General features: G+C 33.7%; 3 long non-coding RNA genes across 3 annotated transcripts; all 3 read left to right on the forward strand.

The window, feature by feature from the left end:
• Positions 1 to 448: 448 nt before the first annotated feature.
• Positions 449 to 2,407, forward strand: LOC110874155. Its single transcript, XR_002555688.2, has 3 exons — positions 449 to 812; positions 1,832 to 1,903; positions 2,389 to 2,407. It is a non-coding gene; the product is annotated as an uncharacterized LOC110874155 (long non-coding RNA).
• Positions 2,408 to 5,513: 3,106 nt separating this feature from the next.
• On the forward strand, positions 5,514 to 7,463 carry LOC110874154. The gene is made up of 3 exons (XR_002555687.2): positions 5,514 to 5,877; positions 6,888 to 6,959; positions 7,445 to 7,463. It is a non-coding gene; the product is annotated as an uncharacterized LOC110874154 (long non-coding RNA).
• Positions 7,464 to 10,569: 3,106 nt separating this feature from the next.
• Positions 10,570 to 12,644, forward strand: LOC110874152. Its single transcript, XR_002555686.2, has 3 exons — positions 10,570 to 10,933; positions 11,943 to 12,014; positions 12,500 to 12,644. It is a non-coding gene; the product is annotated as an uncharacterized LOC110874152 (long non-coding RNA).
• Positions 12,645 to 14,012: the final 1,368 nt, after the last annotated feature.

A 14,012-nucleotide genomic window follows, 5' to 3' on the forward strand; every position in this document is an offset into this window, starting at 1 on the left:
TTTTAGCAAATTTTATTAAAAAGATAAATTATTTTATTTCTTATTTATAAAATTTTAAATTAAGTAAATAAATTTATTAATAAACAAATCATTTAAAGTTAGATTTTAATTAAACATATTAACCTAGGTTAGTTATTTTAGTTAACTGGGTTTGTTAACTGGGTTAGAAAACCCAGTTAGGTTCAGTTAATTCAGTTAGACAAAAAAAAAGGGCTTATGCCCGGACTCGAACCCGGGCCACTCCCACCAAACATAAACATATTAACCGGTCAGCCAGAAGGCCTCATTCGGACAAATAAGGAAACTAATAACTTTTATACGCTATATCACAGTTTTCCTTTTTAAATCATTACCGCCAAAACGGAACTTCAGCATCACCAACCTTTGACCTTACCATTTTGCCGCACCTGTTCACGCGTAACAGCTAGATTCTTTTGGGTATCGAGCAGTTTTTCACTCGTGCCAATCATTTCCTTATTTACGGATTGATTGGCAATCACCCGGTCATGATACGATTCGGTTTCCGAAATTACGAGACCTCCGGGGTACTATATAAACCACACCTTGCCCATTGTTCAACACACCTCACACCACCACAGCCGTTCGAACCTCAGAAACACTTGCCGGAAGCCGGAGATTTCAAACCGATAACTCGACACCTTCTTCTGTTTCGATAAACAACCCACCGTCCCTACTCGCCGAAACCGCTCTTGTCATCCTCGCCGGAGAAGGAGACCGGAGAACTCCGGAGTCGCCGGTGACAAGCCAACCGTCGGAGCCCTTGGAACTCGCCGGAGAAGACGACTCGTCCGGTACCCACTGTTTCCGATTCCTTTCTTTCTTTCCTTCTGCTTTTCGTTCATAATTCTTTCTTTTTTTTTTACTGTTATAGTTATTATTATTATTATATTATCATTATTATTATTATTAATATTATTTATTTATTATATCTATTATTTATTATTAAAAACAGATTATTCATATAAATTTTATCATTAAACAGATTTATACTATTATTTAACCGATTATTTATATAATTAATATATAACAGATTTATTCAAATAAATTATAAAATCTGATATAAATCAGATTTATTAATACATTTCTGAAATTTAATTTTTATAACAGAATTATTCTGTTTGTTATTAAAATCAGAATTCTATCCTAATAATCAGAATTAATATTTCTGTTATTTATATAAATCAGAATTAGTATTTAAAATAATATTCAGAATTTGTATTTTATATTTTAATCAGAAATTGTATTATTTATTTAAATCAGAATTTTTATTTTTATTTAAATTTAAAATCAGAAAGTATATTTTTATTCCATTAAATCAGAAATTATTCTATTATTTTATTAAATCAGAATTTTATATAAATAGAATTACTATTTTAGTTTAGAATTATTATGATCAGAATTATTATTTTACGTTTAATAATCAGAATCATTTTTATATAAAAGTACAAAAATCAGAGTTATTACTTTATCTAATTATTATATAATAAACAAGTTTACTTAGAAATATTATTTATTAATCTATCATATTTAGATATATAAGAATTATTTTAAGTAAATACTACTTATATAATACATCATTTTAGTCACGATATTTATATTATTTAGGTAAGATCAGTAGTATTACCATGAAAAAAATGAAAAAAATCAGTATTTATTTTGCTTACTTATTCATAGATAAATTGTCATTTATTTTTATTAAATACTCAATATATAAAATAAGGCATATTAGATATCTTAGAAATATAATTTTGCCTTGTTATTTAAACAATCCCCAAATTTCCAATATTTAACAAATACTCAAAATTAATAGGGTAAATCTCTTGTGCAACGACACTTGGAACGATCCTCATATTCTCTTTACAAGAATCGCAACGCAATCACTGTGAGTATACATGACCCATTTTCGTTTTACACTTTTTGGGTGCAATATGTATTCCTTATCAAACTACACAAACACGTTAAACATTTTATGCACACTCTATCCTTATTCTATGTGATACATTTTAATCATGTTAGACATGTTATGCTACTGTAAACACCTAATGACTATGTGTTCATTAACTTCGTACAAGCCTCCCCTAACAATGGTAGCGCTATAGGTTGAGAAACGCCCCTCCTGTTCTATGAGCAGGTATTGTTAGGTTTAACTATGTCAAACATACTCAAACTCGTTTGGGTACACTTTAATTGCGTTAAACTTTGGTTTGGACACATAGAGTAACATCGTTTCGAGTATATACTATTAACATGATATTGTATTTCACATTTGGATATGAGCAAACATTTTAAACACGTATTATGCTATGTATGAAAACTTGTATACTCGCCAACATGCTTTTGTTGACTTTATTTTAATACATATTGCAGGTTGATTGATCAAGATACAAGAAAACAAGCTAGGATGGCTTAGAAACTTATTCTAGAAATAAGCTATTGTTTGAATTTATATTTGATTGTTTGAAACTTTGTATTATCCTTTAGAATTTAATAAAATGATTTAATTTATATTGTCACATTTAGTGTTATGTTGTTTTGAGCAATTTGTACGTCTCATCCCGATGTTTCCGCCATCGGTTGGGGTGTGACAGATTGGTATCAGAGCCATAACTATAGGGAATTAGGTAGGATTGCCATACTTTGCCCTAGTCCATAGTAGGAGTACTCTGATACCAGATTGGTATCAGAGCCATAACTATAGGGAATTAGGAATGCCTTGCCTAGTCTATAGTTTAGGAGCTTTCTCACTATGTGTTGCTTAAAACAACTTCCTTTCTAACTTCTTTGCTTCCCTCTACTTTCTTTTGGTCTTTTAATATACATGCCTTTCCTAAGGCTAACACAATACACACTTGGAGGCTTTGAAGACACTCTTACAACACAATCGAAATGATTCATCAAGACAGGGGTGATTCCCACACTTGGTGATGATTTTCACTCAGCTATACTTTGATTTTGCACGAAATCTACCCTCAAGTTAGGAGTGATATCCAAACCTTGATGGGAGTTTTCCATTTCATATTCTAGTGGACCCTTATCTTTTGATAAGTACCAACCACATTAGGGTACGATGTTATCAAGTTAGAGGTGATACTCGCATCTTGTTAACTAGTCCCACTCCTCGATTTTCGCTCTCGCCAAAGTCTCGATTTCCCAATCGATTAAGAACGTGTAGTAACTGGAAGGGTTAGGTACCGGTAGTCGGGACGTCCTGTCTAGGTTTGGCATTCGTATAAATCCATTAAGGACCCGTTGCCTACCTGGGGACCATCGATGAGAGTACTAATACCTATTAGGCCAAAGCACGTTTCCTTAATTCGAGAAGGTCTTCGATTCACTTTGGAAGTGTCGTATGTTACGTTCCGTGACAATCCATATTTTACGTTAAATCTCTTTTTATGTTATCTCAATTATTATGTGTTTTACGTTTGAGCGTTACGTTCGTTTCTATCTAGGAGACACATTTCGCACAATTGTCGTAACCTAAAACGATTAACAATACTCTCTCGTGAACAAACTAAATTTATTGTGCTTTCATTATACATGTTACACTATGTGGAAACTTATGACATTTTATTCATGTAATCCTATGTGAAAAACAATGTGAAACAATGTGCTACATGTTGCATGCATAAAAACAAATTCTTTTAAACATTATGATCAAGTCTCATTCTCGTTCTCATTTCATTTGGAATCCATAGATGTCTTCATCGCGTCAACTCTCAAGCTCGTCCAGAAAGTCAAAGTCCAATTCTCAAAAGAAAATGATGGCATTCATGGCCAAACAGTTTGCTCGCCTTATTCCCAAGGTCGTGACTGAGATCCAAGCTTCCAACACCCCAAACTCTTCCGTTGACTCCAAAATTGCCCAACCTAAGCCTATTACTTTTAGCTACAAGCACTTTGCCTCTTGTCACCCAAAACCCTTCACTGGTACGGAGGGTGTGACCGCTATGTTCGAATGGTTTGACAGCATAGAGGTCACCTTCATCAACAGTGAATGCCCTGATGAACTCAAGACACGTAGTGCCACTGGTGTCTTTCAAGCAAGAGCCCTAGAATGGTGGACGAATGAAAGGAACATTCGTTCAAACGAGTTGGCATATGCATTGACGTGGGAAGAGTTGAAGCAACTCATGATGGATGAATTCTGCCCTCCTCACGAGCAACAGAAACTTGAGGAAGAGTTTTGGTCCCTCAAGCAAGTTGGAGACGATAATCTCGTGTATACCATTCGTTTCAAGCAGCTGAGCTTTGTTGTACCTCACCTGGTCCTCACCGTCGATAGGATGATCAAGAAGTATATTCGTGGATTACCCCCTGTTATGAGAGACACCATCGAAGCAGCCCAGCTCGACAACATCAAGGCCGTCTATCGACTCGCTGCTAGTTTGAACGATAATCACACCATTGACCTTGAAGCCCCAACAACTGGCAACGAGGGTAGGAAACGAAAATTTCAAGGCTCAGAGGCAAACAATAGGGTTCGCGCATGTTTCAAGTGTGGAGACACGACTCACCTTCGTCCACACTGTCCTCTATGGAATCAAGAGCGACAACCAGCACCAAAAGATCCAGCCCTAAATGCCAATCAAGCTCAAGATGCCGACACCTAAATCAGGACCAGCGTTGTTCTTCAACTATTGCACCTTTTCTATTCTTTTGGTCTTTCGTTTGATTTCGAGGACGAAATCTCCTAAAGTAGGGGAGACTGTAACGCCTCGTGTTTTTGAACTTTCTATTTATAGCATAGTGGGTTGTACTTTCCTTTTCAGACAGTTGTACTCTCATTCTATTCGAGACTTTGATCATAATGAAAGATGCATTGGTTTTAATCATATTCTTAGAACACGTTAAACTATGTTAAACACGTAAAAAACGGTGAAAAGACATACTAATCTCAGCTCTCAAATCCATCGTTGCCAAGAGATTACCCAAAACCGTACGAAAATTGGGAATTCGTACGTTAATTCGGTAGTTTATCAGAAAATTTGGGTTAAATTAAATATTTATAATACTTATTCTTTTTAATTAAATCAATTATTTTTTTAGCAAATTTTATTAAAAAAGATAAATTATTTTATTTCTTATTTATAAAATTTTAAATTAAGTAAATAAATTTATTAATAAACAAATCATTTAAAGTTAGATTTTAATTAAACATATTAACCTAGGTTAGTTATTTTAGTTAACTGGGTTTGTTAACTGGGTTAGAAAACCCAGTTAGGTTCAGTTAATTCAGTTAGACAAAAAAAAAGGGCTTATGCCCGGACTCGAACCCGGGCCACTCCCACCAAACATAAACATATTAACCGGTCAGCCAGAAGGCCTCATTCGGACAAATAAGGAAACTAATAACTTTTATACGCTATATCACAGTTTTCCTTTTTAAATCATTACCGCCAAAACGGAACTTCAGCATCACCAACCTTTGACCTTACCATTTTGCCGCACCTGTTCACGCGTAACAGCTAGATTCTTTTGGGTATCGAGCAGTTTTTCACTCGTGCCAATCATTTCCTTATTTACGGATTGATTGGCAATCACCCGGTCATGATACGATTCGGTTTCCGAAATTACGAGACCTCCGGGGTACTATATAAACCACACCTTGCCCATTGTTCAACACACCTCACACCACCACAGCCGTTCGAACCTCAGAAACACTTGCCGGAAGCCGGAGATTTCAAACCGATAACTCGACACCTTCTTCTGTTTCGATAAACAACCCACCGTCCCTACTCGCCGAAACCGCTCTTGTCATCCTCGCCGGAGAAGGAGACCGGAGAACTCCGGAGTCGCCGGTGACAAGCCAACCGTCGGAGCCCTTGGAACTCGCCGGAGAAGACGACTCGTCCGGTACCCACTGTTTCCGATTCCTTTCTTTCTTTCCTTCTGCTTTTCGTTCATAATTCTTTCTTTTTTTTTTACTGTTATAGTTATTATTATTATTATATTATCATTATTATTATTATTAATATTATTTATTTATTATATCTATTATTTATTATTAAAAACAGATTATTCATATAAATTTTATCATTAAACAGATTTATACTATTATTTAACCGATTATTTATATAATTAATATATAACAGATTTATTCAAATAAATTATAAAATCTGATATAAATCAGATTTATTAATACATTTCTGAAATTTAATTTTTATAACAGAATTATTCTGTTTATTATTAAAATCAGAATTCTATCCTAATAATCAGAATTAATATTTCTGTTATTTATATAAATCAGAATTAGTATTTAAAATAATATTCAGAATTTGTATTTTATATTTTAATCAGAAATTGTATTATTTATTTAAATCAGAATTTTTATTTTTATTTAAATTTAAAATCAGAAAGTATATTTTTATTCCATTAAATCAGAAATTATTCTATTATTTTATTAAATCAGAATTTTATATAAATAGAATTACTATTTTAGTTTAGAATTATTATGATCAGAATTATTATTTTACGTTTAATAATCAGAATCATTTTTATATAAAAGTACAAAAATCAGAGTTATTACTTTATCTAATTATTATATAATAAACAAGTTTACTTAGAAATATTATTTATTAATCTATCATATTTAGATATATAAGAATTATTTTAAGTAAATACTACTTATATAATACATCATTTTAGTCACGATATTTATATTATTTAGGTAAGATCAGTAGTATTACCATGAAAAAAATCAGTATTTATTTTGCTTACTTATTCATAGATAAATTGTCATTTATTTTTATTAAATACTCAATATATAAAATAAGGCATATTAGATATCTTAGAAATATAATTTTGCCTTGTTATTTAAACAATCCCCAAATTTCCAATATTTAACAAATACTCAAAATTAATAGGGTAAATCTCTTGTGCAACGACACTTGGAACGATCCTCATATTCTCTTTACAAGAATCGCAACGCAATCACTGTGAGTATACATGACCCATTTTCGTTTTACACTTTTTGGGTGCAATATGTATTCCTTATCAAACTACACAAACACGTTAAACATTTTATGCACACTCTATCCTTATTCTATGTGATACATTTTAATCATGTTAGACATGTTATGCTACTGTAAACACCTAATGACTATGTGTTCATTAACTTCGTACAAGCCTCCCCTAACAATGGTAGCGCTATAGGTTGAGAAACGCCCCTCCTGTTCTATGAGCAGGTATTGTTAGGTTTAACTATGTCAAACATACTCAAACTCGTTTGGGTACACTTTAATTGCGTTAAACTTTGGTTTGGACACATAGAGTAACATCGTTTCGAGTATATACTATTAACATGATATTGTATTTCACATTTGGATATGAGCAAACATTTTAAACACGTATTATGCTATGTATGAAAACTTGTATACTCGCCAACATGCTTTTGTTGACTTTATTTTAATACATATTGCAGGTTGATTGATCAAGATACAAGAAAACAAGCTAGGATGGCTTAGAAACTTATTCTAGAAATAAGCTATTGTTTGAATTTATATTTGATTGTTTGAAACTTTGTATTATCCTTTAGAATTTAATAAAATGATTTAATTTATATTGTCACATTTAGTGTTATGTTGTTTTGAGCAATTTGTACGTCTCATCCCGATGTTTCCGCCATCGGTTGGGGTGTGACAGATTGGTATCAGAGCCATAACTATAGGGAATTAGGTAGGATTGCCATACTTTGCCCTAGTCCATAGTAGGAGTACTCTGATACCAGATTGGTATCAGAGCCATAACTATAGGGAATTAGGAATGCCTTGCCTAGTCTATAGTTTAGGAGCTTTCTCACTATGTGTTGCTTAAAACAACTTCCTTTCTAACTTCTTTGCTTCCCTCTACTTTCTTTTGGTCTTTTAATATACATGCCTTTCCTAAGGCTAACACAATACACACTTGGAGGCTTTGAAGACACTCTTACAACACAATCGAAATGATTCATCAAGACAGGGGTGATTCCCACACTTGGTGATGATTTTCACTCAGCTATACTTTGATTTTGCACGAAATCTACCCTCAAGTTAGGAGTGATATCCAAACCTTGATGGGAGTTTTCCATTTCATATTCTAGTGGACCCTTATCTTTTGATAAGTACCAACCACATTAGGGTACGATGTTATCAAGTTAGAGGTGATACTCGCATCTTGTTAACTAGTCCCACTCCTCGATTTTCGCTCTCGCCAAAGTCTCGATTTCCCAATCGATTAAGAACGTGTAGTAACTGGAAGGGTTAGGTACCGGTAGTCGGGACGTCCTGTCTAGGTTTGGCATTCGTATAAATCCATTAAGGACCCGTTGCCTACCTGGGGACCATCGATGAGAGTACTAATACCTATTAGGCCAAAGCACGTTTCCTTAATTCGAGAAGGTCTTCGATTCACTTTGGAAGTGTCGTATGTTACGTTCCGTGACAATCCATATTTTACGTTAAATCTCTTTTTATGTTATCTCAATTATTATGTGTTTTACGTTTGAGCGTTACGTTCGTTTCTATCTAGGAGACACATTTCGCACAATTGTCGTAACCTAAAACGATTAACAATACTCTCTCGTGAACAAACTAAATTTATTGTGCTTTCATTATACATGTTACACTATGTGGAAACTTATGACATTTTATTCATGTAATCCTATGTGAAAAACAATGTGAAACAATGTGCTACATGTTGCATGCATAAAAACAAATTCTTTTAAACATTATGATCAAGTCTCATTCTCGTTCTCATTTCATTTGGAATCCATAGATGTCTTCATCGCGTCAACTCTCAAGCTCGTCCAGAAAGTCAAAGTCCAATTCTCAAAAGAAAATGATGGCATTCATGGCCAAACAGTTTGCTCGCCTTATTCCCAAGGTCGTGACTGAGATCCAAGCTTCCAACACCCCAAACTCTTCCGTTGACTCCAAAATTGCCCAACCTAAGCCTATTACTTTTAGCTACAAGCACTTTGCCTCTTGTCACCCAAAACCCTTCACTGGTACGGAGGGTGTGACCGCTATGTTCGAATGGTTTGACAGCATAGAGGTCACCTTCATCAACAGTGAATGCCCTGATGAACTCAAGACACGTAGTGCCACTGGTGTCTTTCAAGCAAGAGCCCTAGAATGGTGGACGAATGAAAGGAACATTCGTTCAAACGAGTTGGCATATGCATTGACGTGGGAAGAGTTGAAGCCACTCATGATGGATGAATTCTGCCCTCCTCACGAGCAACAGAAACTTGAGGAAGAGTTTTGGTCCCTCAAGCAAGTTGGAGACGATAATCTCGTGTGTACCATTCGTTTCAAGCAGCTGAGCTTTGTTGTACCTCACCTGGTCCTCACCGTCGATAGGATGATCAAGAAGTATATTCGTGGATTACCCCCTGTTATGAGAGACACCATCGAAGCAGCCCAGCTCGACAACATCAAGGCCGTCTATCGACTCGCTGCTAGTTTGAACGATAATCACACCATTGACCTTGAAGCCCCAACAACTGGCAACGAGGGTAGGAAACGAAAATTTCAAGGCTCAGAGGCAAACAATAGGGTTCGCGCATGTTTCAAGTGTGGAGACACGACTCACCTTCGTCCACACTGTCCTCTATGGAATCAAGAGCGACAACCAGCACCAAAAGATCCAGCCCTAAATGCCAATCAAGCTCAAGATGCCGACACCTAAATCAGGACCAGCGTTGTTCTTCAACTATTGCACCTTTTCTATTCTTTTGGTCTTTCGTTTGATTTCGAGGACGAAATCTCCTAAAGTAGGGGAGACTGTAACGCCTCGTGTTTTTGAACTTTCTATTTATAGCATAGTGGGTTGTACTTTCCTTTTCAGACAGTTGTACTCTCATTCTATTCGAGACTTTGATCATAATGAAAGATGCATTGGTTTTAATCATATTCTTAGAACACGTTAAACTATGTTAAACACGTAAAAAACGGTGAAAAGACATACTAATCTCAGCTCTCAAATCCATCGTTGCCAAGAGATTACCCAAAACCGTACGAAAATTGGGAATTCGTACGTTAATTCGGTAGTTTATCAGAAAATTTGGGTTAAATTAAATATTTATAATACTTATTCTTTTTAATTAAATCAATTATTTTTTTTAGCAAATTTTATTAAAAAGATAAATTATTTTATTTCTTATTTATAAAATTTTAAATTAAGTAAATAAATTTATTAATAAACAAATCATTTAAAGTTAGATTTTAATTAAACATATTAACCTAGGTTAGTTATTTTAGTTAACTGGGTTTGTTAACTGGGTTAGAAAACCCAGTTAGGTTCAGTTAATTCAGTTAGACAAAAAAAAAGGGCTTATGCCCGGACTCGAACCCGGGCCACTCCCACCAAACATAAACATATTAACCGGTCAGCCAGAAGGCCTCATTCGGACAAATAAGGAAACTAATAACTTTTATACGCTATATCACAGTTTTCCTTTTTAAATCATTACCGCCAAAACGGAACTTCAGCATCACCAACCTTTGACCTTACCATTTTGCCGCACCTGTTCACGCGTAACAGCTAGATTCTTTTGGGTATCGAGCAGTTTTTCACTCGTGCCAATCATTTCCTTATTTACGGATTGATTGGCAATCACCCGGTCATGATACGATTCGGTTTCCGAAATTACGAGACCTCCGGGGTACTATATAAACCACACCTTGCCCATTGTTCAACACACCTCACACCACCACAGCCGTTCGAACCTCAGAAACACTTGCCGGAAGCCGGAGATTTCAAACCGATAACTCGACACCTTCTTCTGTTTCGATAAACAACCCACCGTCCCTACTCGCCGAAACCGCTCTTGTCATCCTCGCCGGAGAAGGAGACCGGAGAACTCCGGAGTCGCCGGTGACAAGCCAACCGTCGGAGCCCTTGGAACTCGCCGGAGAAGACGACTCGTCCGGTACCCACTGTTTCCGATTCCTTTCTTTCTTTCCTTCTGCTTTTCGTTCATAATTCTTTCTTTTTTTTTACTGTTATAGTTATTATTATTATTATATTATCATTATTATTATTATTAATATTATTTATTTATTATATCTATTATTTATTATTAAAAACAGATTATTCATATAAATTTTATCATTAAACAGATTTATACTATTATTTAACCGATTATTTATATAATTAATATATAACAGATTTATTCAAATAAATTATAAAATCTGATATAAATCAGATTTATTAATACATTTCTGAAATTTAATTTTTATAACAGAATTATTCTGTTTATTATTAAAATCAGAATTCTATCCTAATAATCAGAATTAATATTTCTGTTATTTATATAAATCAGAATTAGTATTTAAAATAATATTCAGAATTTGTATTTTATATTTTAATCAGAAATTGTATTATTTATTTAAATCAGAATTTTTATTTTTATTTAAATTTAAAATCAGAAAGTATATTTTTATTCCATTAAATCAGAAATTATTCTATTATTTTATTAAATCAGAATTTTATATAAATAGAATTACTATTTTAGTTTAGAATTATTATGATCAGAATTATTATTTTACGTTTAATAATCAGAATCATTTTTATATAAAAGTACAAAAATCAGAGTTATTACTTTATCTAATTATTATATAATAAACAAGTTTACTTAGAAATATTATTTATTAATCTATCATATTTAGATATATAAGAATTATTTTAAGTAAATACTACTTATATAATACATCATTTTAGTCACGATATTTATATTATTTAGGTAAGATCAGTAGTATTACCATGAAAAAAATCAGTATTTATTTTGCTTACTTATTCATAGATAAATTGTCATTTATTTTTATTAAATACTCAATATATAAAATAAGGCATATTAGATATCTTAGAAATATAATTTTGCCTTGTTATTTAAACAATCCCCAAATTTCCAATATTTAACAAATACTCAAAATTAATAGGGTAAATCTCTTGTGCAACGACACTTGGAACGATCCTCATATTCTCTTTACAAGAATCGCAACGCAATCACTGTGAGTATACATGACCCATTTTCGTTTTACACTTTTTGGGTGCAATATGTATTCCTTATCAAACTACACAAACACGTTAAACATTTTATGCACACTCTATCCTTATTCTATGTGATACATTTTAATCATGTTAGACATGTTATGCTACTGTAAACACCTAATGACTATGTGTTCATTAACTTCGTACAAGCCTCCCCTAACAATGGTAGCGCTATAGGTTGAGAAACGCCCCTCCTGTTCTATGAGCAGGTATTGTTAGGTTTAACTATGTCAAACATACTCAAACTCGTTTGGGTACACTTTAATTGCGTTAAACTTTGGTTTGGACACATAGAGTAACATCGTTTCGAGTATATACTGTTAACATGATATTGTATTTCACATTTGGATATGAGCAAACATTTTAAACACGTATTATGCTATGTATGAAAACTTGTATACTCGCCAACATGCTTTTGTTGACTTTATTTTAATACATATTGCAGGTTGATTGATCAAGATACAAGAAAACAAGCTAGGATGGCTTAGAAACTCATTCTAGAAATAAGCTATTGTTTGAATTTATATTTGATTGTTTGAAACTTTGTATTATCCTTTAGAATTTAATAAAATGATTTAATTTATATTGTCACATTTAGTGTTATGTTGTTTTGAGCAATTTGTACGTCTCATCCCGATGTTTCCGCCATCGGTTGGGGTGTGACAGCCCGCGACTACCTATTGGGCCATCAAGATCAATCAATGGAATGGGTATCCATTTTTCATGATTCCTCGCAATCTCGCATGCCACCAAGTCATAAATCCTTTCTTCGAGTAGAGTCTTGGTACTCGCTTAGGGCTCCTTGGATGACATTCATGTCATTCGTTCCACTTAGTTGATTGCGAAGCTGTTATATTTAAAAATTATACAATTAATAATATGGTAAAAATAAAGTGTATATATTTTACATTTTATCAATAAAAATAAAAATGTAACAAAGTAATAGACCTTTTGTATGTATCACGCTTGAATCGATTCATTTTTTTTTATTTAAATCCATCCATTTTCCCGCCATTTGATCCATGCACCGAGTAGGAGTACCGAGCTACGAAATGGATGGTTTTTGTGTTAAGAGGTAGGCTCGCGATACGAGAAACGGTCAAGAATTTGGTCGTCCATCCGGTCGGGAGATGAAGTAAAATGATCGTTTGTGACTTGGGTTGGCATGTTGGGTTGGGAGAAGTGTTATGGATAATGTGGATACGGTAGGGTGGGAAACTGTTCGGTGGATAGAGGTATCGGTTCGTCTTGTAAAGGGTATAAATTTGTAGCCTATTTTTTTTCTTTGTAGCCAACTTCTTTTTGCTTGAACATTTCATATTTTTTTGATAGAAAAGTGGGTGTTATAATGTAATTTTTTGAGAAATGAAATCTGTATAAAATTGTTAAAAGGTTGGATGTATTTAAAGGGTATAAATTTGTTTTTATTTATTATTTTTTTGATCCCCAATGACGTTATAGCCGTTTGACAATGGCTAGTTTCGAAACAATCACTACCTTCATGACCACGATAAATGTCACGGATTTTCTCACCATCGCGTGAAAACACCACTAGCTGAGGTGGATCACGCCATCACGCACACTATGGGCTCGTATCACGTGGGTGCCCACTGCCCCGCCCCCCATAAACCTAAAGCTAAATGCATGTAAGACGGTAGTTCAGATATTTGATCTTGTATGAGGTTTACATAAAAGAAAATTGTGGGTTTGAGCTGAGTATCGTATTAGGTGATACCTACCTGATTACCTAAACTTATTTACTAGAATATATAAATATATTATATTTAAAAAATATAATCAATTAGTAAAATTAAGTGGTGAATTTTGAACTTAATTATTAAAATAAATAGGATTGTTGTTGTGTATATAATATATAAAATTGGTTTTATGTGAGTTTAGGATCAAGTTTTTGGTAAAAGGGCATCTAAATGATTATTTTTTAACCATACAAGACCATT

Source organism: Helianthus annuus, chromosome 9 (assembly GCF_002127325.2).
Source record: "Helianthus annuus cultivar XRQ/B chromosome 9, HanXRQr2.0-SUNRISE, whole genome shotgun sequence".
In the NCBI taxonomy this organism is placed as follows: domain Eukaryota; kingdom Viridiplantae; phylum Streptophyta; class Magnoliopsida; order Asterales; family Asteraceae; genus Helianthus; species Helianthus annuus.